This window comes from Pristiophorus japonicus, chromosome 7, assembly GCF_044704955.1.
Source record: "Pristiophorus japonicus isolate sPriJap1 chromosome 7, sPriJap1.hap1, whole genome shotgun sequence".
NCBI classification, from domain to species: domain Eukaryota; kingdom Metazoa; phylum Chordata; class Chondrichthyes; family Pristiophoridae; genus Pristiophorus; species Pristiophorus japonicus.
Window position 1 is genome coordinate 59,816,432 of NC_091983.1, and position 23,640 is coordinate 59,840,071.

Here is a 23,640-nt window from a genome sequence, read left to right on the forward strand (position 1 = left end):
TCTGCCTCTGAGCACAGGGGACGTCGATCGCTGGAGGGATGAAGTCTTCCCAGTTCCAATGAATCTTACCCATCCACCTTCTTCCAAGTAGCATTGGTCCATCACCTGAAACAATCCACAATGATAAATTGTGCACCGTGCCGTCATGGGATACACTTACATCCGCGCTACCAACAACTGATATCAGTTCCTTGGTGTAGGTGCGCAGCTTTGCCTGAAGCGGGACCAGCTTGGGTCGTTCAGCTTGATCGTTCCATAGCCTCTCAAAGGCTTCCTGGCTCATTACTGAATGACTCGCCCCCATGTGCACTTCCATTAAGACTGGATCGCCATTTATCTCGACTTCCATTATCACTGGAGGACAATCTGTGGTGCAGGTATATACTCCATACACTTAGTCCTGGGACTGAGCTGCCTCTCAAGCCATCTCCTCATAATCCGCGCTGGATTCACAGCCATCTGCTGACTCCTCTTCCACATGGTGAGTCACAACTCATTTGCACATTCGCTGGAGATGGCCCTTTGTGCTGCAGCCTTTGCACACACAGTCCTGAACTGACACTGATGAGCCCTGTGATTACCTCCACCATGCCAGCATGGTGCTTCTCGACTTACGTTTGCACCCCTCGGCGAACTCTGAGTTAAAGGACTCGGGGGGGCCTGTACGCTCTGCCCTGGGCAGATTCACAGTCAACCATTCTGCCTGTGAAAGGCGCCATTCTATTTACGGTACTTGCCGGGTTTGAGTCCTGAGAGTGAGTCATCATCTGCTTGGAGCTGCAGCTTGAGGTCAAGAGCGCGTGGCTGATGCTGATGGCCTTCTGTAGAGTGACGGTGGTTTCGGCAGAGAGTAGCCTGTGAAGAAGGGCCTCATGACCGATGCCAATTACGAAGGCGTCCTGCAACACATCGGCGAGGGATGCGCTGAGATCACACGGTCCTGCCTGCCTCCTGAGGTCGGCAGCGCACTTCGCGATTTCCTGGCCCTTGGGGCGGCGGTGTGTATAAAATCGATGCTTGGCCGTGAGGATGAAACAGAAACATAGAAAATAGGTGCAGGAGTAGGCCATTCGGCCATTCGAGCCCGCACCACCATTCAATAAGATCATGGCTGATCATCACCTCAGTACCGCTTCCCTGCTTTCTCTCCATACCCCTTGATTCCTTTAGCCGTAAGGGCCATATCTAACTCCCTCTTGAATATATCCAACAAACTGGCATCAACAACTCTCTGTGGCAGGGAATTCCACAGGTTAACAACTCTCTGAGTGAAGAAGTTTCTCCTCATCTCAGTCCTAAATGGCTTACCCCTTATCCTTAGTCTGTGTCCCCTGGTTCTGGACTTCCCCAACATCAGGAACATTCTTCCTGCATCTAACCTGTCCAGTCCCGTCAGTATTTTATATGTTTCTATGAGATCCCCTCTCAATCTCTTAAACTCCAGTGAATACAGGCCCAGTCGAACCAATCTCTCCTCATATGTCAGTCCTGCCATCCCGGGAATCAGTCTGGTGAACCTTCGCTGCACTCCCTCAATAGCAAGAACGTCCTTCCTCAGATTAGGAGACCAAAAATGAACACAATATTTCAGGTGCGGCCTCACCAAGGCTGTAAGGCCTCCCTGCTCCTATACTCAAATCCCCTAGCTATGAAGGCCAACATGCCATTTGCCTTCTTCACTGCCTGCTGCACCTGCATACCAACTTTCAATGACTGATGTACCATGACACACAGGTCTCGTTGCACCTCCCCTTTTCCAAATCTGCTGCCATTCAGATAATATTCTGCCTTCGTGTTTTTGCCACCAAAGTGGATAACCTCACATTTATCCACATTATACTGCATCTGCCATGCATTTGCCCACTCACCTAACCTGTCCAAGTCACCCTGCAGCCTCTTAGCATCCTCCTCACAGCTCACACTGCCACCCAGCTTAGTGTCATCTGCAAACTTGGCGATATTACACTCAATTCCTTCGTCTAAATCATTGATGTATATTGTAAATAGCTGGAGTCGCAGCACTGAACCTTGCGACACCCCACTAGTCACTGCCTGCCATTCTGAAAAGGACCCGTTTATTCAGACTCTTTGCTTCCTGTCTGCCAACCAGTTCTCTATCCACGTCAATACATTACCCCCAATACCATGTGCTTTAATTTTGCACACCAATCTCTTATGTGGGACCTTGTCAAAAGCCTTTTGAAAGTCCAAATACACCACATCCACTGGTTCTCCACTGTCCACACTACTAGTTACATCCTCAAAAAATTCTAGAAGATTTGTCAAGCATGATTTCCCTTTCATAAATCCATGCTGACTTGGACCGATCCTGTCACTGCTTTCCAAATGAGCTGTTATTTCATCTTTAATAATTGATTCCAACATTTTCTCCACTACTGATGTCAGGCTAACCGGTCTATAATTCCCCATTTTCTCTCTCCCTCCTTTCTTAAAAAGTGGTGTTACATTAGCTACCCTCCAGTCCATAGGAACAGATTCAGAGTTGATAGACTGCTGGACAATGATCACCAATGCATCCACTATTTCGAGGGCCACTTCCTTCATACTCTGGGATGCAGACGATCAGGCCCTGGGATTTATTGGCCTTCAATCCCATCAATTTCCCTAACACAATTTCCTGACTAATAAGGATTTTCTTCAGTTCTTCCTTCTCCCTAGACCCTCTGTCCCCTAGTATTTCCGGAAGGTTATTTGTGTCTTCCTTCGTGAAGACAGAACCAAAGTACTTGTTCAATTGGTCTGCCATTTCTTTGTTCCCCATTATAATTTCACCTGATTCTGACTGCAAGGGACCTATGTTTGTCTTCACTAATCTTTTTCTCTTCACATATCTATAGAAGCTTTTGCAGTCAGTTTTTATGTTCCCAGCAAGCTTCCTTTCATACTCTTTTTCTCCCCCCTCCTAATTAAACCCTTTGTCCTCCTCTGCTGAATTCTAAATTTCTCCCAGTCCTCAGGTTTGTTGCTTTTTCTGGCCAATTTATATGCCTTTTCCTTGGATTTAATTTCCCTTGTTAGCCATAGTTCAACCACCTTCCCCGTTTTATTTTTACTCCAGACAGGGATGTAAAATTGTTGAAGTTCATCCATGCGATCCTTAAATGTTTGCCATTTCCTATCCTCCGTCAACCCTTTAAGTATCATTCGCCAGTCTATTCTAGCCAATTCACGTCTCATACCATCGAAGTTACCTTTCCCTAAGTTAAGGACCCTAGTCTCTGAATTAACTGTGTCACTCTCCATCTTAATAAAGAATGCTACCATATTATGGTCACTCTTTCCCAAGGGGCCTCACACAACAAGATTTCTATTTAGTCCTTTCTCATTACACATCATTCAGTCTAGGATGGCCAGCCCTCTAGTTGGTTCCTCGACATATTGGTCTAGAAAACCATCCCTAATACACTCCAGGAAATCCTCCTCCACCGTATTGCTACCAGTTTTGTTAGCCCAATCTATATGTAGATTAAAGTCGACCATGATAACTGTTGTACCTTTATTGCATTCAACCGATGCTCTCCTTCGGTTTGAGTTGGTCCTGAATTAGCATTTTCAGCTCCTCGAATGACTTGGTTGTTGTTTTCTCTGGTGCAAGCAAGACCCTGACGAGGCCGTAGACCGCGGGCCCACAACTGGTCAATAGGTTAGCTCTGTGCTTATCTGCCAGCGTGACTGGATCATCACCTACCAGGTTATTTGCTACGAAATATTGGTCAAGCCGCTCCGTAAAGGCTTCCAAATCTTCACCCGCTGAGAACTTTTTCAATGCACCAACATTAGTCATTTTTGCCTGAAAGTTCATAATCTCGTCGCCAGTTGTTACGTCTTTAATACTCTTATGAATGACTCCACGAGGTCTAGTATTGTACTTGAGCTGTTGTGACCTTAGTCCCATTTATTGTAACTCCAGAGTGAGGCATAAGCATGGTGGGCAGCCTTTTATACTGGGTCCTGCACACATGTGCTGGTGACCCTCAGGTCTCCCACTGCAGTGCCCTCTGGTGGCACACCTTATGTGACTATACAGTTAGGATACATGGTCTACATACATGACAGCAAATGTACCACATGACCTGCAAACTTTGTGACCAGTGACAGAAACTGGAACTAACAAAGCCTGGAGCTGTTTCTATGCAAAAAGAGGCTGCAGGTTCCACATTCAGCGAAATAATTTTTTAACAAACTTACTTTTTCGGTGGCAGCCTTTTTTCGGACTGCTGGTTAGGCCACATGTAGACCATGTTTTCCAGAACACAGCAGGCCCAGTACCAGCTGCAGTCAGGGCAGACCAATTTCGCAAAGGGGGCCTCAAACAGATGTTAGGCCCCTTAGTTGCATACGTAAAGGGCCTAATAGCTGCTTCAGGCGCAGGCCCGGGATGCCTCTTTTCCTGCCTTTACCAATATTGCGAGTGGCACATTTCTGGTTCGGAATATAGGCACACATGCATGCTGCCAGAAACATTGGATGCTAGGGCGCCCATTTTACGCCTGTTATACAGGCGCGTTATCAACTAGTTTCTAGCTCGTTGTCATTTAGTGATAAAAATGCTGCAAGAATTCTAGTAAATTAGTTAAAAGGTAGGTAAACTAGTAACTAATAGCAGAGAATGTGCAATTACAGAACAGTGGCATAAAACTATATTAAGTTGCTACCAGTCTGAAATTGGACAGATGACCATTGCTTATTACCTTTCGTGATGCTGATAGACCTACCATTTTGATTTTATCATTTATGGGTGTGCCATTCTTTAAAAAAAATTATGCATTCGATGAATTTTGAAGCCCTTTTTTATAAAAGCAGGGAAATTGAACAGATGAATTTATCTAGATTGAAACTTAGTTTAGAATCATCTGTTGATGCATTTACAATAAGTTTACTGTCAGTGTGAAGTGGTTTCACACTAATTCTAAACTTGTAGAGCGCAAATCAAGCATTAAGGCCCGAACTGACTTTGAAGTGAAGCAGAGTCAGACTATCTACTCCAGGGAGTTTCACTCCATTTTCCTCTGGTGATTCTGGATTCCGGCCACATTTACACTGTAACTGCTTCACCCCGACCCTACACTTGCAGTATAAGTGCAACCTAAGATTTGTTTTTCTGAGAGAAAAGTATTGCGTAAAAGCTGTGGATTTTTCTGACCTCACCCAGCACCACCATTATTATTTCTAACCATAAAACCCCATCACTGAGACTTGTGACTCATTGCAATTATCATTTCACTTCTTCCTGCTAACGTGACAATAACTCTAACTGGCACTGGGCTACTGCAGATACGCACGTTAGAAGATAATTAGCTACAGCAAACAAATCCTCTTAAGGATGGTTGTCAAGGGAGAGAAATAAAAGCATTTTACATCATTTGTCAAAAGAGCAGATTGCAAGGTACACTGCCTGTGTGTTGAGCAAATCTACCAACATCACACAGTAGGAGAGGGGGCCTTTATTTGCCAATTTTTAGCTGGATCAGATCCATAAAGGAGGGGGGTTCAAATTCCAAACTGAAACCTGTGGTATGTAAGTGCTGGTGTTACCTGAAATTCTCGTTGCCTCAGGGGCAGCCAAACATTCAAGGTCACACACAATTGTCGGTGAATTGAACACAGTGACAGTCATTTCTGCTTCCTGCTGATCTGCAGTAATGCCGTCAATCTGCATGGAAGGCAAGCCAATTAGTCGGGAGGCATGAGAACAAATTAATACTTGGATTGTTGCCCATGTAAATGCAGAACCCGCAAACAATATACATGCTGACATGAAACAAATGTGGAGTGTAGCAGACTATGACTGTCCCTCAAGTCTGCCACTCAGATCTGCAAGACTGCTTCAGTGACCTGCAATCAATCAGTTGGACCCTGCGGTGAGCTATAATTGTGCATTTAAAATTAATTGCTGCATCCCCTCCAGCCAGGAAAGTTTTCACTCATTTATCTCCATCTTTCTTTTTCAGTCCTCGTATTAATATTTCATTCCACTAAAAGAATTCATGTAATCATAGTGATGAAGAGAGACATAATATTCCATCCTCCCCCCCCTCCTCCCATCCCCCAGTTTGCTTCCCTTCTCTCCGAATGGTGCTGACTCCTAAAGTTAGAGTAACAGCTCCTAAAGTTGCTGCCATTTACCAAGTAGAAAGTTGAAGGGAGAAATCGCAAGAGGGGGCTTACTTTGTTGATTATGAAAATTTATTGCCAGTCTTGGCAAGATTAATGGCCCCGCAGCATTAGTCGCAGAAGTAAATGGAAAAAATTCAGCAGGACTCATTACCAAGTTATGAACCAGGTCGATTCCGCTCTTGAGGAAAAGATAGTCAGGCTGATAAAAGAACCAGACAGGGAACTGCAACAACAACTTGCATTTATATAGCGCCTTTAACGTAATAGAACATCCCAAGGCGCTTCACAGGAGTGTTATCAAACAAAATTTGACACAAAGCCACATAAGAAGATATTAAGACAGATGGCCAAAAGCTTGGTCAAAGAGGTAGGTTTTAAGGAACGTCTTAAAGGAGGAAAGAGAGGCAGGGAGGCGGAGAGGTTTAGGGAGGGAATTCTAGAGCTTAGGGCCTCGGCAGCTGAAGGTGTGAGGCACGGCCACCAATGGTGGAGCATTTAAAATTGGGGATGCGCAAGAGGCCAGAATTGGAGCAGCACAGATATCTCGGAGGGCTGGAGGGCTGGAGGATTTGGAAACAAGGTTGATAATTTTAAGACCGAAGGGTTGCCGGACCAGGAGCCAATGTAGGTCAGTGAGCATGGAAACGAGAATCCGCTCTGGGCTGATGGCAAAAATTTAGGGGTTCAATTCCTTATAGCCAGTAGTTGTACAGAAAGTTAGATGATTCTAAAAATATGAATAAGACAATGTGGAATAGTGTGTGGAATTTATTATTTTCTTTAAGAATGGGCAACAAAGTGAATCTGAGTAGAATAAGTGGGTTTTGATGACAACTGGATCCCTCTAAGTTTATTTGCTGTCTGAAAAAATATATTATTAAATGAAAGTCCGCACAGATTTGTTAAAGGCAAATTATGTTGGACTAACTTGATTGAGCTCTTCGATGAAGTAACAGAGAAGGTTGATGAGGGTAGTGCGGTTGATGTTGTGTAAAATGGGGCGAGGGGTCAGGTGAGGGGAAATTTAGAAAGTTAAAGAGAAAGGACAAGGCAAAAGTGCAGGGTAGCGATATGGGTAATGATAACCAGAGTGTGACAAGAAGGGACAGAGCGTACAAACATAATAGTGCACCAGCAAATAGGGTCAGAGTAGGGAAAATTGGTAATGGTAAAAAGACAAAATTAAAGACTCTTTATCTGACTGCACGCAGCATTTGTAACAAGATAAATGAACTGAGTGCATAAATAGAAATAAATGGGTATGATCTGATAGCCATTACAGAAATGCGGTTGCATGATGAACAAGGCTGGGAACTGAATATTCAGGGGTACTTGACATTTCAGAAAGCTAGGCAGAAAGGAAAAGGAGATGGGATAGCTCTGTTAATAAAGGATGAGATCAGTGCAGTATTGAGAAATGATCTTGGCTCAGAAGATCAAGATGTAAAATCAGTTTGGGTGGAGATAAGAAATGGAAACATAGAAACATAGAAATCGACAGCGCAGAAGGAGGCCATTTTGGCCCATTGTGTCCTCACCGGCCGACAAAGAGCCACACGGCCCTCGGTCAGCAGCCCTGAAGGTTACATATAAACCTATGAACAATGAACAATGGCGGACAGGTAAACAGCATCCGGCCCAATCAGTCCGCCCTCCACAACTGCGATACTCCATGTATCGCAACATTTTACATTCCACCCCACCCAGAGCCATCCGATCTCCTGGGAGAGGGAAAAAAACAGATAAAAACCCAGGGCAATTGGGGAAAAAAATCTGGGAAAATTCCTCTCCGACCCATCCAGGTGATCGAAACTAGTCCAGGAGATCACTCTGGCCATATTAGATTCCCTGAAGTACTGACCATCATATCTGAGCCAGCCAACAAGAAGTTATCCCGTCTAATCCCACTTACCAGCTCTAGGTCCATAACCCTGAAGGTTACAGCACCTCAAGTGCCCATCCAGGCACCTTTTGAGGGTTTCTGCCTCTACCACCTTTCCAGGCAGTGAGTTACAGACCCCCACAACCCTCTGCATGAAGAAGCTTCTCCTCAAATCCCCTCTAAACCTTCCACCAACTACCTTAAACCTATGCCCCCTCGTAATTGACCCCTCCACCACTATATCCCTTGCTATCCACTATATCCAGGCCCCTCAAAATGTTATACACCTCAATGAGGTCTCCTCTCAGCTTCCTCTGTTCCAAGGAGAACAAACCCAGCCTATCCAATCTGTCCTCATAGCTAAGATTCTCCATTCCAGGCAGCATCCATGTAAATGTCCTCTGTGATATGCTCATAATAAAGGATGAAACAGAGTACTGTGATGCTGGGATCCCTCGGAATTCCAACAGGTAGGCGCTCTGGTGGTGGTGTGATACAGGTTACTGTGGTGTATGTAGCACACAAATCACAGACTCCACACGGTCTGGTGTAAGTCTAACTGCTGTGACCTTCGTCCTTTATTGTTCAGCTCCAGAGTGCCTCCCAGGTGTGGTGGTCAGCCTTACTACCAGGGTCTCCCACCACAGTGCCCTCTGTGGTGTGGCATAGTGCTTACATTACATTTAAGGTACTGGGACGATACACACATCAATTACATAACATCACCTTCCCCCCCCCCCCCCCCCCCTACCAGGACACAGGACAACGATACACACATCATTACATAACATCACACTTGTCCAACGGAAGGCAGGTGGGCATAGACAGTGCGTTAGTATGGTACATATTATCTGGTACATTAACTGGTTATTGACTGGTAGCGGATCCTTGATTTCCTTGTTAGCCGTTAACATTAATTGTACTTCATCCATTATTTTACACAAATACAGTGGCCATTCAGCATTAAAAAAGTAATTCTTATTATAAATTCACTATCTCACATTAACATTACTCATTTTAGACTCGCTCTGCCGAACAGAAGTCCTTTGTGGGGACCACCTCTTTGTAAGGCCCTTTTAAGACTCCCGGGTGCATTTCCTTTTTAAGGCGCCATCTTTGATGCAGGAGGATTCCACGAGGCTTCTCCTTGGGCGCCGCCATCTTTGATGCTCTGCAGCAACGACACGATGCTGCCGCCATCTTCTTCTCCGCCGCTCCGGATGCCCTCCGCCGTCGCAGCCTCCGCTCCCCTCCGCTGCCACCTGACTTGCCGCCTCTCCAGCGGCCGCACTTGCCGCGTCCCCCGCGGCCTCCATAGTGGCCTCCCCTGCAGCTGCCATGGCCGCCGACCTCCAGTTGCTGCCGCCGCCCGACGCCAGCAGCTCCTCGGCGGGGCCCACCCGACGGCACCTTCCTCTGCGGGGTTCTTCCGAACCGCCGGCCCCTGGATCCCTCGGCGCCCCGCCCGCAGCGCCCCGCCGGCTCACCCCTCCCCCCCACTAGGCCCCTCTGTGCAGGGCTGCTTGCCTGTGGGGGTTGGGGCTGCAGGGTCTCTGTGTGAGGTCCGGGCCTGGGGCTTGCCTGTGGGGGCTGAGGCTGCAGGGTCTCTGTGTGAGATCCGGGCCTGGGACTTGCTTGTGGGGTCTGGGGCTGCAGGATCTCGGTGTGAGGGCCAGGCCTGGGGCTTGCCTGTGGGGGGATTGAGGCTGCAGCTCCAGCTCGGTCGGCGCTGCTCTTTGGGGACCCGGGGCACGGCAGCACTCCGGGGAGCAGCAGCCTGTGGAGTGATGAAGTCTTCCCAGCTCCCACGGACCGTCCCCATCCACCTCCGGCCGAGGAGTGTCAGCCCATCGCCTGCAACGACCCACAAAGGTAAACCGTGCGTCTCGTCCCCGTGCGATACCTGCACCATCGCTCTGCCGAGAACAGGTATTAGTTCCCTGGTGTAGGTACGCAGCTTCACCGTGACCGGGACCAGCTTGGGTCGTGCAGCTGGGTTAATCCACAATTTATCAAAAGTTCTCTGACTCATCAACGACGGACCCGAGCCCGTGTCCACTTCCATACTTACTGGGATTCCGTTGATTTTTACTTTCCTTATCACTGGGGGCGAATCGTCGGTACACGTATACAGTCCAAGCACCTCATCTTCTTCTACCTGCCCCTCGCTGGATGGTGGATCATCCCCCATCTCCTCAGCCACATGGTGAGTCCGATTTCTTTTACACATACGCTGAAGGTGGCCTTTAACGTGGCAGGTATTGCACGTGTACTCCGCAAACCTGCACCGGTGAGCCCCATGGCTTCCTCCACAACGCCAGCATGGTGCTGCTTGATTGGCCCCCGTCGGCGGACTCTGAGTTCCAGGATCCCGAGGTCCGTGCTCTCTGCCCCGGGCAGAGCCACGTTCTGCAGTTTTGTCCGTGGTGGGCGCTATCCTGTGGACAGTGGCTGCCGGGTTCGAGACTGTGTGGATTATTTGCTTGGTGCTGCAAGTCGAGGTCATATGTGCCCGGCTGATGGTGATGGCCTTTGTCAGAGTGACTGTGGGTTCCGTGGCTAGTAGCTTGTGAAGGAGGCCCTCGTGGCCAATCCCCATAACGAAAACGTCCCGCAAAGCCTCGTCAAGGTGTGCCCCAAAATCACACGGCGCCGCGAGTCTCCTGAGGTCCGCAGCATATTTGGTGACATCCTGGCCCTCGGGTCTGCAGTGATGGTAAAATTTGTATCTGGCCGTGAGGATGCTCTCCTTCGGTTTCAACTGGTCACGAATGAGTTCAGTCAGCTCCTCGTATGACTTCTCCCTGGCGCTCCCAGGTGCCAGCAAATCCCTGACGAGATAATAAACCTCATCTCCACAACCGGAGAGCAATATCGACTTACGCTTCTCTCTCATTGCGTATGTGTCCTCCGTCAGGTCATTTGCTGTGAAGTAGTACTCGAGCCTTTCCGTAAAGGCCTCCCAATCATTGCCCACGGTAAAATCCTTTAGCGAGCCCAGAGTAGCCATGGTTGCGTGGAGTTCATCCGCTTCCTCATCGCCAATGTGGTGTATGTAGCACACAAATCACAGACTCCACACTGTCTGGTGTAAGTCTAACTGCTGTGACCTTCGTCCTTTATTGTTCAGCTCCAGAGTGCCTCCCAGGTGTGGTGGTCAGCCTTATATAGTCCTTGTTGCAGGTACTACCAGGGTCTCCCACCACAGCGCCCTCTGTGGTGTGGCATAGTGCTTACATTACATTTAAGGTACTGAGACGATACACACATCATTACATAACAGTTACCAAAGGTTAAATACATAACACCACTCCCTCGTAAAGCTAATAGTACAGTTATTTACAGGGTGAGATGATCTGGGACTTTTCGCTCCCTTGTCGATCGTCTCGGTACAAATGCTGGGGATGGTGAGTTCAGCTTCATGGTCACCATGATGTCGGTTGCCACTTGTGTGTGTGTTGAAGGGTCAAAGTTGGTGGTGTCCTCTTCGGGTTGTTCGTAGCTGTTGGTGAACCGCAATTTGATTTGGTCCAAATGTTTTCTGCACGTTTATCCATTGCCAATTTGACCTGAAACACCCTACTCCCCTCTTTGGCTATGACCGTGCCAGCGAGCCATTTGGGACCATGTCCATAACTGAGTACAAACACAGGATCATTGATTTCAATATCACGTGGCAAGTTTGCGCGGTCATGGTACATACTTTGTTGATGCCGCCTGTCCTCCACGTGATCATGGAGATCAGGGTGGACAAGAGAGAGCCTTTTTTGAGTGACCTTTTCATGAGCAGCTCGGTTGGGGGAACCCCGGTGAGCGAGTGGGGTCTGGTGCGGTAGCTGAGCAGCACTTGGTACAGTCGGGTCTGCAGGGAGCCTTCCGACAAGCGTTTCAAGCTTTGCTTGATGGTCTGAACTGCCCGTTCTGCCTGGCCGTTGGATGCGGGCTTGAACGGGGCAGATGTGATGTGCTTAATCCCATTGTGGGTCATGAATTCCTTGAATTCAGCACTGGTGAAACACGGGCCATTGAATGACTAGGACATCAGGCAGGCTGTGTGTGGCAAACATGGCTCATAAGCTTTCAATGGTGGCCGTGGACATGCTTATAGACATTATTACACATTCAGTCCATTTTGAATAAGCATCCACGACAACCAAGAACATTTTGCCTAGAAATGGGCCTGCATAGTCCACGTGGATCCTCGACCACGGTTTGGAGGGCCACGACCACAAACTGAGCGATGCTTCTCTGGGTGCATTGCTCAGCTGAGAGCAAGTGTTGCATTGGTGCATGCATGACTCTAAATCTGAGTCGATGCCGGGCCACCACACATGGGATCTGGCTATGGTTTTCATCATTACAATGCATGGGTGGGTGCTGTGTAGGTCACAAATGAACATTTCTCTGCCCTTCTTGGGCAAGACCACGCGATTACCCCACAACAGACAGTCCGCCTGCAAGGACATTTCGTCTTTGTGCCTGTGGAACGGCTTAATCGCTTCATGCATCTCCGCTGGGATGCTGGAGCAGCTCCCATGGAGGATATAGTTTTTTTTACCAGGGACAGTAAAGGATCCTGGCTGGTCCAAGTCCTAATCTGACGGGCTGTAACGGGTGACTTTTTATTTTCGAATGCATCCATTACCATGAGCAAGTCCGCAGGCTGTGCCATTTCCACCCTGGTGGTGGGCAATGGTAGTCGACTGAGAGCATCAGCGCAGTTCTCTGTGCCCGGTCTGTGGCGGATTACATAGTTGTATGCCGACAGCGTGAGCGCCCATCTTTGGATGCGGGCAGAGGCATTGGTGTTAATCCCTTTGCTCTCAGAGAATAACAATATGAGCGGCTTGTGGTCAGTTTCAAGCTCAAACTTGAGGCCAAACAAGTATTGGTACATTTTTTTCACCCCGTAAACACACGCCAGAGCCTTTTTTTCAATCATGCTGTAGCTCCTTTCGGCCTTGGGCAGACTCCTGGACGCATAAGCGACCGGTTGCAAAATCCCCGATTCATTAAACTCTTGTAACACACACCCAACCCCTTATGACGACGCATCGCAAGCTAGCACTACTTGTTTACATGGGTTATACAGGATAAGCAGTTTGTTTGAACACAACAGATTTCTGGCTTCCTCAAAGGCAGCCTTTTGTGATTTCCCCTGTCTCCCTTGCGCAGTAGCACATGTAGGGGTTCGAGCAAGGTGCTTAACCCGGGTAGGAAATTACCAAAATAGTTGAGGAATCCCAGGAACGACCACAGCTCCATCATGTTCTGTGGTCTCGGCGCGTTCTTGATGGCCTCCGTCTTGGCGTCAGTGGGTCTGATGCCGTCTGCTGCGATTCTTCTTCCCAAGAACTCAACCTCCAGCGCCAGGAAAACACACTTCGAGCGTTTCAACCTGAGTCCCACGCAATCCAACTGACTAAGAATCTCTTCCAGATTCTTCAAATGCTCAATGGTGTCCCGACCTGTAACTAGTATGTCGTCCTGGAAAACCACGGTGCGAGGGACCGACTTTAGCAGACTCTCCATGTTCCGTTGGAAGATTGCCGCAGCCGACCGAATCCCGAATGGGCATCTGTTATAGATGAACAGACCTTTGTACGTGTTGATGCAGGTGAAGCCTTTCGAAAATTCCTCCAGCTCCTGCGTCATGTAGGCCGAGGTCAGATCCAACTTGGTGATTGTCTTCCCTCCAGCCAGGGTCGCAAATAGGTTGTCTGCCTTGGGTAGCGGGTACTGGTCCTGTAGCGAAAAACAGTTCATCGTTACTTTATAGTCCCCACAAATTCTGACCGTGCCATCACCTTTACGTACCGGGGCAATCGGACTGGTCCACTCATTGAATTCCACTGGCGCGATGATGCCTTTTCGCTGCAGCCTGTCCATTTCAATTTCCACTTTCTCACGCATCATATACAGTACCCCCCGGCCACCCCCCCCTCTACCCACCCCCTCCCCGTGCCTTGTGGTGGATGGGTCGCGTACTGGGAACCAAATGGATCTGCACTTTCGCCCCCAAGAAGCTTCCAATGCCTGCCTCGAACAACGATGGAAATCTGCTCAGAACCTGGGCACATGAGGCGTCGTCGATGGACGAAAGCGCTCGGATGTCATCCCAGTTCCAGCGGATTTTTCCCAGCCAGCTTCTGCCAAACAACGTGGGGCCATCCCCTGGCACGATCCACAGTGGGAGTTCATACATTGCTCCATCATAGATGACTTTGACTTCTGCACTGCCAATTACAGAGATCAGTTCCTTGGTGTAAGTTCTTATCTTGGTGTGAATGGGACTGAGCTTGGGCCTGTGTGCCTTGTTGCACCACAGCCAGTCAAAGGCCTTTTTGTTCATTGTGGACTGACTCGCACCCGTGTCCAGTTCCATGGATACTGGAATTCCATTCAGTTCAATTTCAACATTATTGGTGGACATTTCGTGGTGAAGGTGTGTACCCCGTACACTTCTGCCTCCTCAGTTTAAGTTTCCAATTCAGCCTGATCCACAGTGGATCAATCTTCCTCTGCAATGTGGTGGTTTGCAGGGTTTGCAGGATTTGCAGCTCGCCTGCACACTCGCTGGAGGTGTCCCATTGTTCTGCAGCCGTTGCACGCATAGTGCTTGAAGCAGCATTGATGGGCCCGATGATCACCTCCACAATGCCAACAGGGTGTTAACTGCCTCACATTAACGATTGATGGCGGACTCTGGGTCATCTGAGGTCGTGCAGGAGCCAGCGTGTACGTTCTGCCATGTATATTCCTGATCGAAAACGACGTTATTTTATGCACAGTACTGGTCGAAACCTTTATGCTGCAAAATTTATTTGGTGTTGTCGCTGGTGGACATAAATGCCTGGGCTATCGTTATGGCTTTGCTCAGATTCGAAGTTTCAACAGTCAATAGTTTGCGGAGGATTACCTCATGGCCAAGAAAGTCTCTCAGCATTGTTCTAGGAATCACTCAAATTCGCAATGTCCTGCGAGGCGCCTTAGTTCGGCGACATAGCTCGCCACTTCCTGGCCCTCCAACCGTTGACACATGTAGAACCGATACCTCATCATCAAAACGCTTTCTTTAGGATTTAGGTGCTTCCAGACCAACGTACACAATTCTTCATAGGATTTAGTTGTTGGTTTTACCGGAACTAGAAGATTCTTCATGAAGCCATAGGTTGTTGCCTCACAGACGGTAAGGAGGATCGCCCTTCATTTGGCAGCATTGTCATCCCCCTCCAGCTTGTTGGCCACGAAGTATTGGTCGAGTCTCTCCACGAAGGCCTCCCAATCGTCCCCTTCTGAGATCTTCTCCAGGATACCAACACTTCTCTGCATTTTCGTGCGGTTGTTCGTTATCTCGTCACCAATTGATATGTTCATAATAAAGGATGAAACAGAGTACTTTGAGCAATGAGTAAGTGTGATCTTAGATCCTTTAATAAGACTCCAGAGTGTAGGTACCTTGTGGGTGGTCTGCTTATATACAGTGCTCCCAAGGGATGCTGGGATCCCTTGGGACTCCAACAGGTAGGCCCTCTGGTGGTGGTGTGATACAGGTTACCAAGGGTTAAATACATAACACTCTGCACCCTCTCCAATGCAAACGTCCTTCCTATAATATGGTCTAAAATAGCAAGGGAAAGAAGTCACTGGTGGGAGTAGTCGACAGGCTCCCCTAACAGTAGCTACACTGTAGGACAGAGTATAAATCAATAAATAATAAGGGCTTGTAATAGAGGTACTGTAATAATCATGGATGACTTTAATCTTCATATAGATTGGACATATCAATTGGCACAGGTAGCCTTAAGGACGAGTTCATAGAGTGTATTTGGAACAGTTTCTTAGAACAATACATTGTGGAACCAACCAGGGAACAGGCTATTTTAAATCTGGTAATGTGTAATGAGACAAGATTAATTAATAATCTCATAGTAAAGGATCCTCTATGGAAGAGTAAACATAACATGATAGAATTTCACATTCAGTTTCAGAGTGAGAAACTTGGATCTGAACCTAGTGTCTTAAGCCTAAATAAAGGTAATTACAAAGGTACGAAGACAGAGTTGGACTGGGAAGATAGATTAAAAGGTAAGATGGCAGATAAGCAGTGGCAGACATTTAAGGAGATAATTCATAATTCTCAACAAAATATATTCCATTGAGAAAGAAGGACGGTACGAGAAGGATGAACTTATCCATGGCTAACTAAGGAAGTTAAGGATGGTGTCAAATTGAAAGAAAAGGCATACAATGTTGTGAAGACTAGTGGCAGGCTAGAAGATTGGGAAAATTTTAGAAACCAAAACATTATGACTAAAAAAATAATAAAGAGAGAGAAAATAGATTATGAGAGTAAACAAGCAAGAAGACTGGCAGAGACTGAAGAAATATTTTGTATCTGTCTTCATGGTAGAAGACAGTAAACGCATCCCAATAATAATAGTAGAAAATCAGGCGGTAAAAGGGAGGGAGGAAATTAAAACAATATCATTAGAGAAAAAGTACTAGGCAAACAAATGGGATTAAAGGCTGACAAGTTCCCTGGACCTGATGGCCTGCATCCTAGGGTCTTAAAAGAAGTGACTGCAGAGATAGTGGATGCATTTGGTTGTAATCTTCCAAAATTCCCTAGATTTTGGAAAGGTGGCAGCAGATTGGAAAACCACATATGTAATGCCCCTACTCAAGAAAGCAGGGAGACAGAAAGCCGGAAACTATAGGCCAGTTAGCCTACATCTGCCATTGGGAAAATGCTGGAATCCATTATTAAGGAAGTAGTAGCAGGACATTTAGAAAATCATAATACAATCAAGCATGGTTTTATGAAAGGGAAATCACATTTGAGTTAGAATTTATTAGAGTTCTTTGAGGATGTAACAAGCAGGGTGGATAAAGGGGAACCAGTAGATATAGTGTATTTGGATTTCCAAAAGGCATTCGATTAGGTGCCACATAAAAGGTTACTGTCATGTATGTAGACCATGTATACTAACTGTATAGTCACATAAGGTGTGTCACCAGAGGGCACTGCGGTGGGAGACCTGAGGGTCACCTGCATAGGTGTGCAGGGCCCAGTATAAAAGGCTGCCCACCATGCTTATGCCTCACTCTGGAGTTACACTAAATGGGACTAAGGTCACAACAACTCAAGTGGAGTCATTCATAAGACTATTAAAGACAGAACAACTGGCGACGAGATTATGAACTTTCACACAAAAATGACTAACGTTGGTGCATTAGAAAAGTTCTCAGAGGGTGAAGATTGGAAAGCCTTTACGGAGTGGCTCGACCAATATTTTGTAGCAAACGACTTGGTAGGCGATGATCCGGCCACTGTGGCAGATAAGCGCAGAGCTATCCTGTTGACCAGTTGGGGGCCCGCGGTCTACGGCCTTGTCAGGGACTTGCTTGCACCAGAGAAAACAGCGACCAAGTCATACGAGGAGCTGAAAGTGCTAATTCGGGACCAACTCAAACGGAAGGAAAGCATCCTCATGGCCAGGCATCGATTTTATACACACCGCCGCCCCGAGGGCCAGGAAATCGCGAAGTACACTGCCGACCTCAGGAGGCTGGCAGGACCATGTGAACTCGGCGCATCCCTTGTCGATGCATTGCGGGACATCTTCGTAATTGGCATCTGTCATGAGGCCCTTCTTCACAGGCTACTGTCTGCCGAAACCACCGTTACTCTGCAGAAGGCCATTAGCATCAGCCAGGCGTTCATGACCTCAAGCTGCAGCTCCAAGCAGATGATGACTCACTCTCAGGACTCAAACCCGGCAAGTACTGTAAATAGAATGGCACCTTTCACAGGCAGAACGGTTGAACGTGAATCTGCCCAGGGCAGAGTGTACAGGCCCCCCCCCCCCCCCCAGAGTCCTTTAACTCAGAGTTCGCCGAGTGGTGCAAACGTAAGTCGAGTAGTACCATGCTGGCGTTGCGGAAGCAATCACAGGGCTCATCAGTATCGGTTCAGAGACTATGTGTGCAAAGGCTGCAGCACAAAGGGCCACCTCCAGCGAATGTGCAAAAGAGCTGTGACTCACCACGTGGAAGAGAAGTCAGCAGATGGCTGTGAATCCAGTGCGAATTACGAGGAGATGGCTTGAGAGGCAGCTCAGTCCCAGGACAAAGTGTATGGAGTATATACCTGCACCACAGATTGTCCTCCAGTGATAACTGAAGTCAAGATAAATAGCATTCCAGTCTTCATGGAAGTGGACATGGGGGCGAGTCAGTCAGTAATGAGCCAGGAAGCCTTTGAGAGGCTATGGAACGATCAAGCTGAATGACCCAGCTGGTCCAGGTTCAGGCAAAGCTGCGCACCTACATCAAGGAACTGATATCAGTTTTTGGTAGTGCAGATGTAAGTGTATCCTATGATGGCGCGATGCACAATTTACCATTGTGGATTGTTTCAGGTGATTGACCAACACTACATAGAAACATAGAAAATAGGTGCAGGAGTAGGCCATTCGGCCCTTCGAGTTCTGCACCACCATTCGATAAGATCATGGCTGATCATTCCCTCAGTACCCCTTTCCTGGTTTCTCTCCATACCCCTTGACCCCTTTAGCCATAAGGGCCATATCTAACTCCCTCTTGATATATCCAATGAACTGGCACCAACAACTCTCTGCGGCAGGGAATTCCACAGGTTAACAACTCTCTGTGTGAAGAAGTTTCTCCTCATCGCAGTCCTAAATGACCTACCCATTACCCTAAGACTGTGAACAATCTATCTGCATCTAACCTGTCTCGTCCCATCAGAATCTTGTATGTTTCTGTGTGATCCCCTTTCATCCTTCTAAACTCCAATGTATAAAGGCCCAATTGATCCAGTCTCTCCTCATATGTCAGTCCGGCCATCCTGGGAATCAGTCTGGTGAACCTTCGCTGCACTCCCTCAATAGCAAGAATGTCCTTCCTCAGATTAGGAGTCCAAAACTGAACACAATATTCCAGGTGAGGCCTCACCAAGGCCCTGTACAACTGCAGTAAGACCTCCCTGCTCCTATACTCAAATCCCCTAGCAATGAAGGCCAACATACCAATTGCCTTCTTTACCGCCTGCTGAACCTGTATGCCAACTTTCAATGACTGATGAACCATGACACCCAGGTCTCGTTGCACCTCCCCTTTTCCTAATGTGCCACCATTCAGATAATATTCTATTTTCGTGTTTTTGCCCCCAAAGTGGATAACCTCACATTTATCCACATTATACTGCATCTGCCATGCATTTGCCCACTCACCTAATCTGTCTAAGTCACCCTGCAGCCTCTTAGTGTCCCCCTCACAGCTCACATCGCCGCCCAGTTTAGTGTCATCTGCAAACTTGGAGATATTACACTCAATTCCTTCATCCAAATCATTGATGTATAGTGTAAAGAGCTGGGGTCCCAGCACTGAGCCCTGTGGCACTCCACTAGTCACTGCCTGCCATTTATCCTGACTCTCTGCTTCCTGTCTGCCAACCAGTTCTCTATCCACGTCAGTATATTACCCCCAATACCATGTGCTTTAATTTTGCACACCAGTCTCTTATGTGGGACCTTGTCAAAAGCCTTTTGAAAGTCAAAATACACATCCACTGGCTCTCCCTTGTCCACTCTACTGGTTACATCCTTAAAAAATTCCATAAGATTTGTCAAGCATGATTTCCCCTTCATAAATCCATGCTGACTTGGACCGATCCTGTCACTGCTTTCCAAATGCGCTGCTATTTCATCCTTAATAATTGATTCCAACATTTTCCCCACTACTGATGTCAGGCTAACCGGTCTATAATTACCCGCTTTCTCTTCCCTCCCTTTTTAAAAAGTGGTGTTACATTAGCTACCCTCCAGTTCATAGGAACTGATCCTGAGTCGATAGACTGTTGGAAAATGATCACCAATGCATCCACTATTTCTAGGGCCACTTCCTTAAGTACACTGGGATGCAGACTACCAGCCCCGGGGATTTATCGGCCTTCAATCCCATCAATTTCCCTAACACAATTTCCCGCCTAATAAGGATATCCTTCAGTTCCTCCTTCTCAGTAGACGCCCGGTCCCCTAGTACTTTTGGAAGGTTATTTGTGTTTTCCTTCGTGAAGTCAGAACCAAAGTATTTGTTCAATTGGTCTGCCATTTCTTTGTTCCCCATTATAAATTCACTTGAATCCGACTGCAAGGAACCTATGTTTGTCTTCACTAATCTTTTTCTCTTCACATATCTATAGAAGCTTTTGCAGTCAGTTTTTATGTTCCCGGCAAGCTTACTCTCATACTCTATTTTTCCCCTCTTAATTAAACCCTTTGTCCTCCTCTGCTGAATTCTAAATTTCTCCCGGTCTTCAGGTTTGTTGCTTTTTCTGGCCAATTTATATGCCTCTTCCTTGGATTTAACACTATCCTTAATTTCCCTTGTTAGCCACAGTTCAGCCACCTTCCCAGTTTTATTTTTACTCCAGACAGGGATGTACAATTGCTGAAGTTCCATGTGATCTTTAAATGTTTGCCATTGCCTATCCACCGTCAACCCTTGAAGTATCATTAAGAATCATGGGAAGAAGATGGATGAGGAAGATTCATTGGAACTGAGAAGACTTCATCCCTCCAGCGATCGATGTCACCTGTGCTCAGAGGCAGAGCAAGCCCCTACATTTGGTTGGACCAGACACTGGAGAGCAGATCGATGCAGCCCCCGAGGCACAGACCGCTCATCAAGACTGCGTGGCAATGATCCGGCCGAGTCGACCCGAACGCACCTTCCCGGTTTCAGTGGCAGGACTCCTGGGGAGGAAGATTGGATCCGAGGGCACCTTCCCAGCTTCAGTGGCAGAATCCCTGGGAAAGAAGATCGCGGCTGTCGACATCATGGACAGGGAAAAGATGGCGTCCAAACCGAGGTGCAGCGCTAATGGCGCAATGACACATGGTTCCACGCAAGGAAGACGATTGGGGTAAAAGTAGTAGGCCATTTTAAAGGAGACCAGCAACCCGCCATTTTTGAATGAACTGCTTGAAATTGGTAACCAATGTAAAAGTCCAGCTGTAACGAGCAAAATGTTGTCGAGTGATGTCAATGTGTAGCAATCAGCCAATGTGTAGCGGGCGAACACCTAACTGTCATATATAGGTCCAGCGGGCTACCCAATGCTGTAGCCTGCATTGCCGGGACCAGAACGATATATCATGAAGTGTCCCCACAGCTGACAGAAGTAGACAAGTTGCAGAGTAAACGATCCCCGGAGAGCAGAGACACCGGTAGCGATACCCTGCCTCAGACCGGTTTAACATTGCAGACACCTGATGGCATGATCCGCCACGGACCAGAAACAGTAAACTGCACCTATGCTTGCAGTTGGTTACCATCGCCCACCTACCCGGGTGGAAAAGGCACAGCCCACAAACCCACTCGCCACCACGGCAATGCCCAAGAGCGAAGGGTGACCCGCAACGGCTCCTCCAAATTGGACCTGGACCAACCAGGATCCCAAACTAGAGAGTGCTCACAATGGTGTTCTCAAGGAAAACGAGTCAGTAGTCCCCTGCAAACTGCTAGACAAGACGAGGCAGCTTCACCGTCGCTTAGACGAAACGCTCACTCGCTCAGACCGCTTCCCAGGGAGCAGCAGCGACACTGTGCAAATGAAAAGGATAGGGAGGTCACAGACACATCAGCTCCCTTTGGGCCTACCCGACACTAGGAGTAACGACAAGAGCCTTGAGCTCAGGCAACTCGAGCAAAATGAGCTCACCTCGCCCACAGACCCACTAGCATGGTGCGCTGCGCCACCACCAGACGACCCGGATCTCATCCGGCCGTGCTGGAACTAGACTGTCCTTGTGTACCTGTACTAAGATACCTGTACTGATCATGTAAATATACCACAAAGAAGAAACGCAACTGTAATCCACCCATCAAATGTGCCGAGATGTAAATGTAAAACCCATGTGATGAACTTGAATGCAACTTGCATGTAACGGGCCATTAGCATGATCTGTGTGGGAGAGAGAATGGAATAGTCATGGACTCACAACCAGAAACCACGGGGACCTCCACTGGCAACAAATCTCACACCCAAGCTAGAAACGACCTTCCAATGGTCAACCAGGAAGAGCAAAGCCCAGGTCACCGTCAATGTACGAGTCAATTTGCATTAAGAACTTGCAGGGGGGGGGGGGAAGTGATGTCAGTATGTAGACCATGTATACTAACTGTATAGTCACATAAGGTGTGCCACCAGAGTTCACTGCGGTGAGAGACCTGAGGGTCACCTGCATAGGTGTGCAGGGCCCAGTATAAAAGACTGCCCACCATGCTTGTGCCTCACTCTGGAGTTGCAATAAATGGGACTAAGGTCACAACAGCTCAAGTACAATACTAGACCTCGTGGAGTCATTCATAAGTGTATTAAAGACATAACAGTTACTACAAAAGATAAAAGTTCACGGGGTTGGGGGTAATATATTAGCATGGATAGAGGATTAGCTAACTAACAGAAAATAGAGAGTCGTGATAAATGGGTCATTTTCAGGTTGGCAAACTGTAACTAGTGGGGTGCCACAGGGATCAGTGCTGGGGCCTCAACTATTTACGATAATGACTTGGATGAAGGGACCGAGTATATTGTAGCCAAATTTGCTGATGATACAAAGATAGGTGGGAAAGCAAGTTGTGAGGACACAAAGAGTCTACAAAGGGATATAGACAGATTAAGTGAGTGGGGAAAAAATGGCAGATGGAGTACAATGTGGGGAAATGTGAAGTTATCCACTTTGATAGGAAGAATAGAAAAACAATATTATTTAAATGGAGAGAGACTACAGAATTCTGTGGTCCAGAGGGATTTGGGGGTCCTTGTACATGAAACACAAGAGGTTAGTGTGCAGGTACAGCAAGTAATTAGGAAGGCAAATGGAATGTTGGCCTTTATTGCAAGGGGGATGGAGTATAAAAATAGGGACGTCTTGCTGCAACTGTACAGGGTGATTGGTGCATACAGTTTTGGTCTCCTTATTTAAGGAGGGATCATCATCACCATCATCCACTTTGATAGGAAGAATAGAAAAACAAAATATTATTTAAATGGAGAGACTACAGAATTCTGTGGTACAGAGGGATCTGGATGTCCTCGTACATGAAACACAAAAAGTTAGCAAGCAGGTACAGCAAATAATTAGGAAGGCAAATGAAATGTTAGCCTTAATTGCATTGATATACTTGCATTGGAGGCAATTAAGAGAAGGTTCACTAGGTTGATTCCTGGGATGAAGGGATTGTCTTATGAGGAAACGTTGAGCAGATTTGGCCTGTACTCATTGGAGTTTAGAAGAATGAGATGTGATGTTATTGAAATATAAGATTCTGAGGGGGGCTTGTCAGATCAGATGCTGAGAGAATATTTCCCCTCATGGGGGAATCTAGAACAAGGTTCCGAGTCTCAGAATAAGGAGTCGCCCATTTAAGAAGGAGATGAAGAGGAATTTCTTCTCTCAGAGGGTCGTGAATATTTGGAATTCTCTACCCCAGAAAGCTGCAGAAGCTGAGTCATTGAATATATTCAAGGCTGAGAGAGACAGATTCTTGAACTATAGGGGGAGTCAAGAGTTTTGGGGAACAGGTAG

General features: G+C 47.3%; 1 protein-coding gene and 1 long non-coding RNA gene across 2 annotated transcripts in view; one reads left to right on the forward strand and one right to left on the reverse strand.

The window, feature by feature from the left end:
• The window catches only part of LOC139267137 (uncharacterized), a 96,995-nt gene that overhangs the window by 62,872 nt on the left and 10,483 nt on the right, over positions 1-23,640 (reverse strand). The gene's annotated exons all lie outside the window — the stretch shown is intronic.
• Positions 9,785-23,640, forward strand: part of LOC139267133 (Krueppel-like factor 11) — a 29,522-nt gene continuing 15,666 nt past the window's right edge. The window contains exon 1 of the mRNA XM_070884980.1: positions 9,785-9,892. The gene's annotated coding sequence lies outside the window, so the exon portion shown is untranslated. The remainder of the gene's footprint in view (positions 9,893-23,640) is intronic.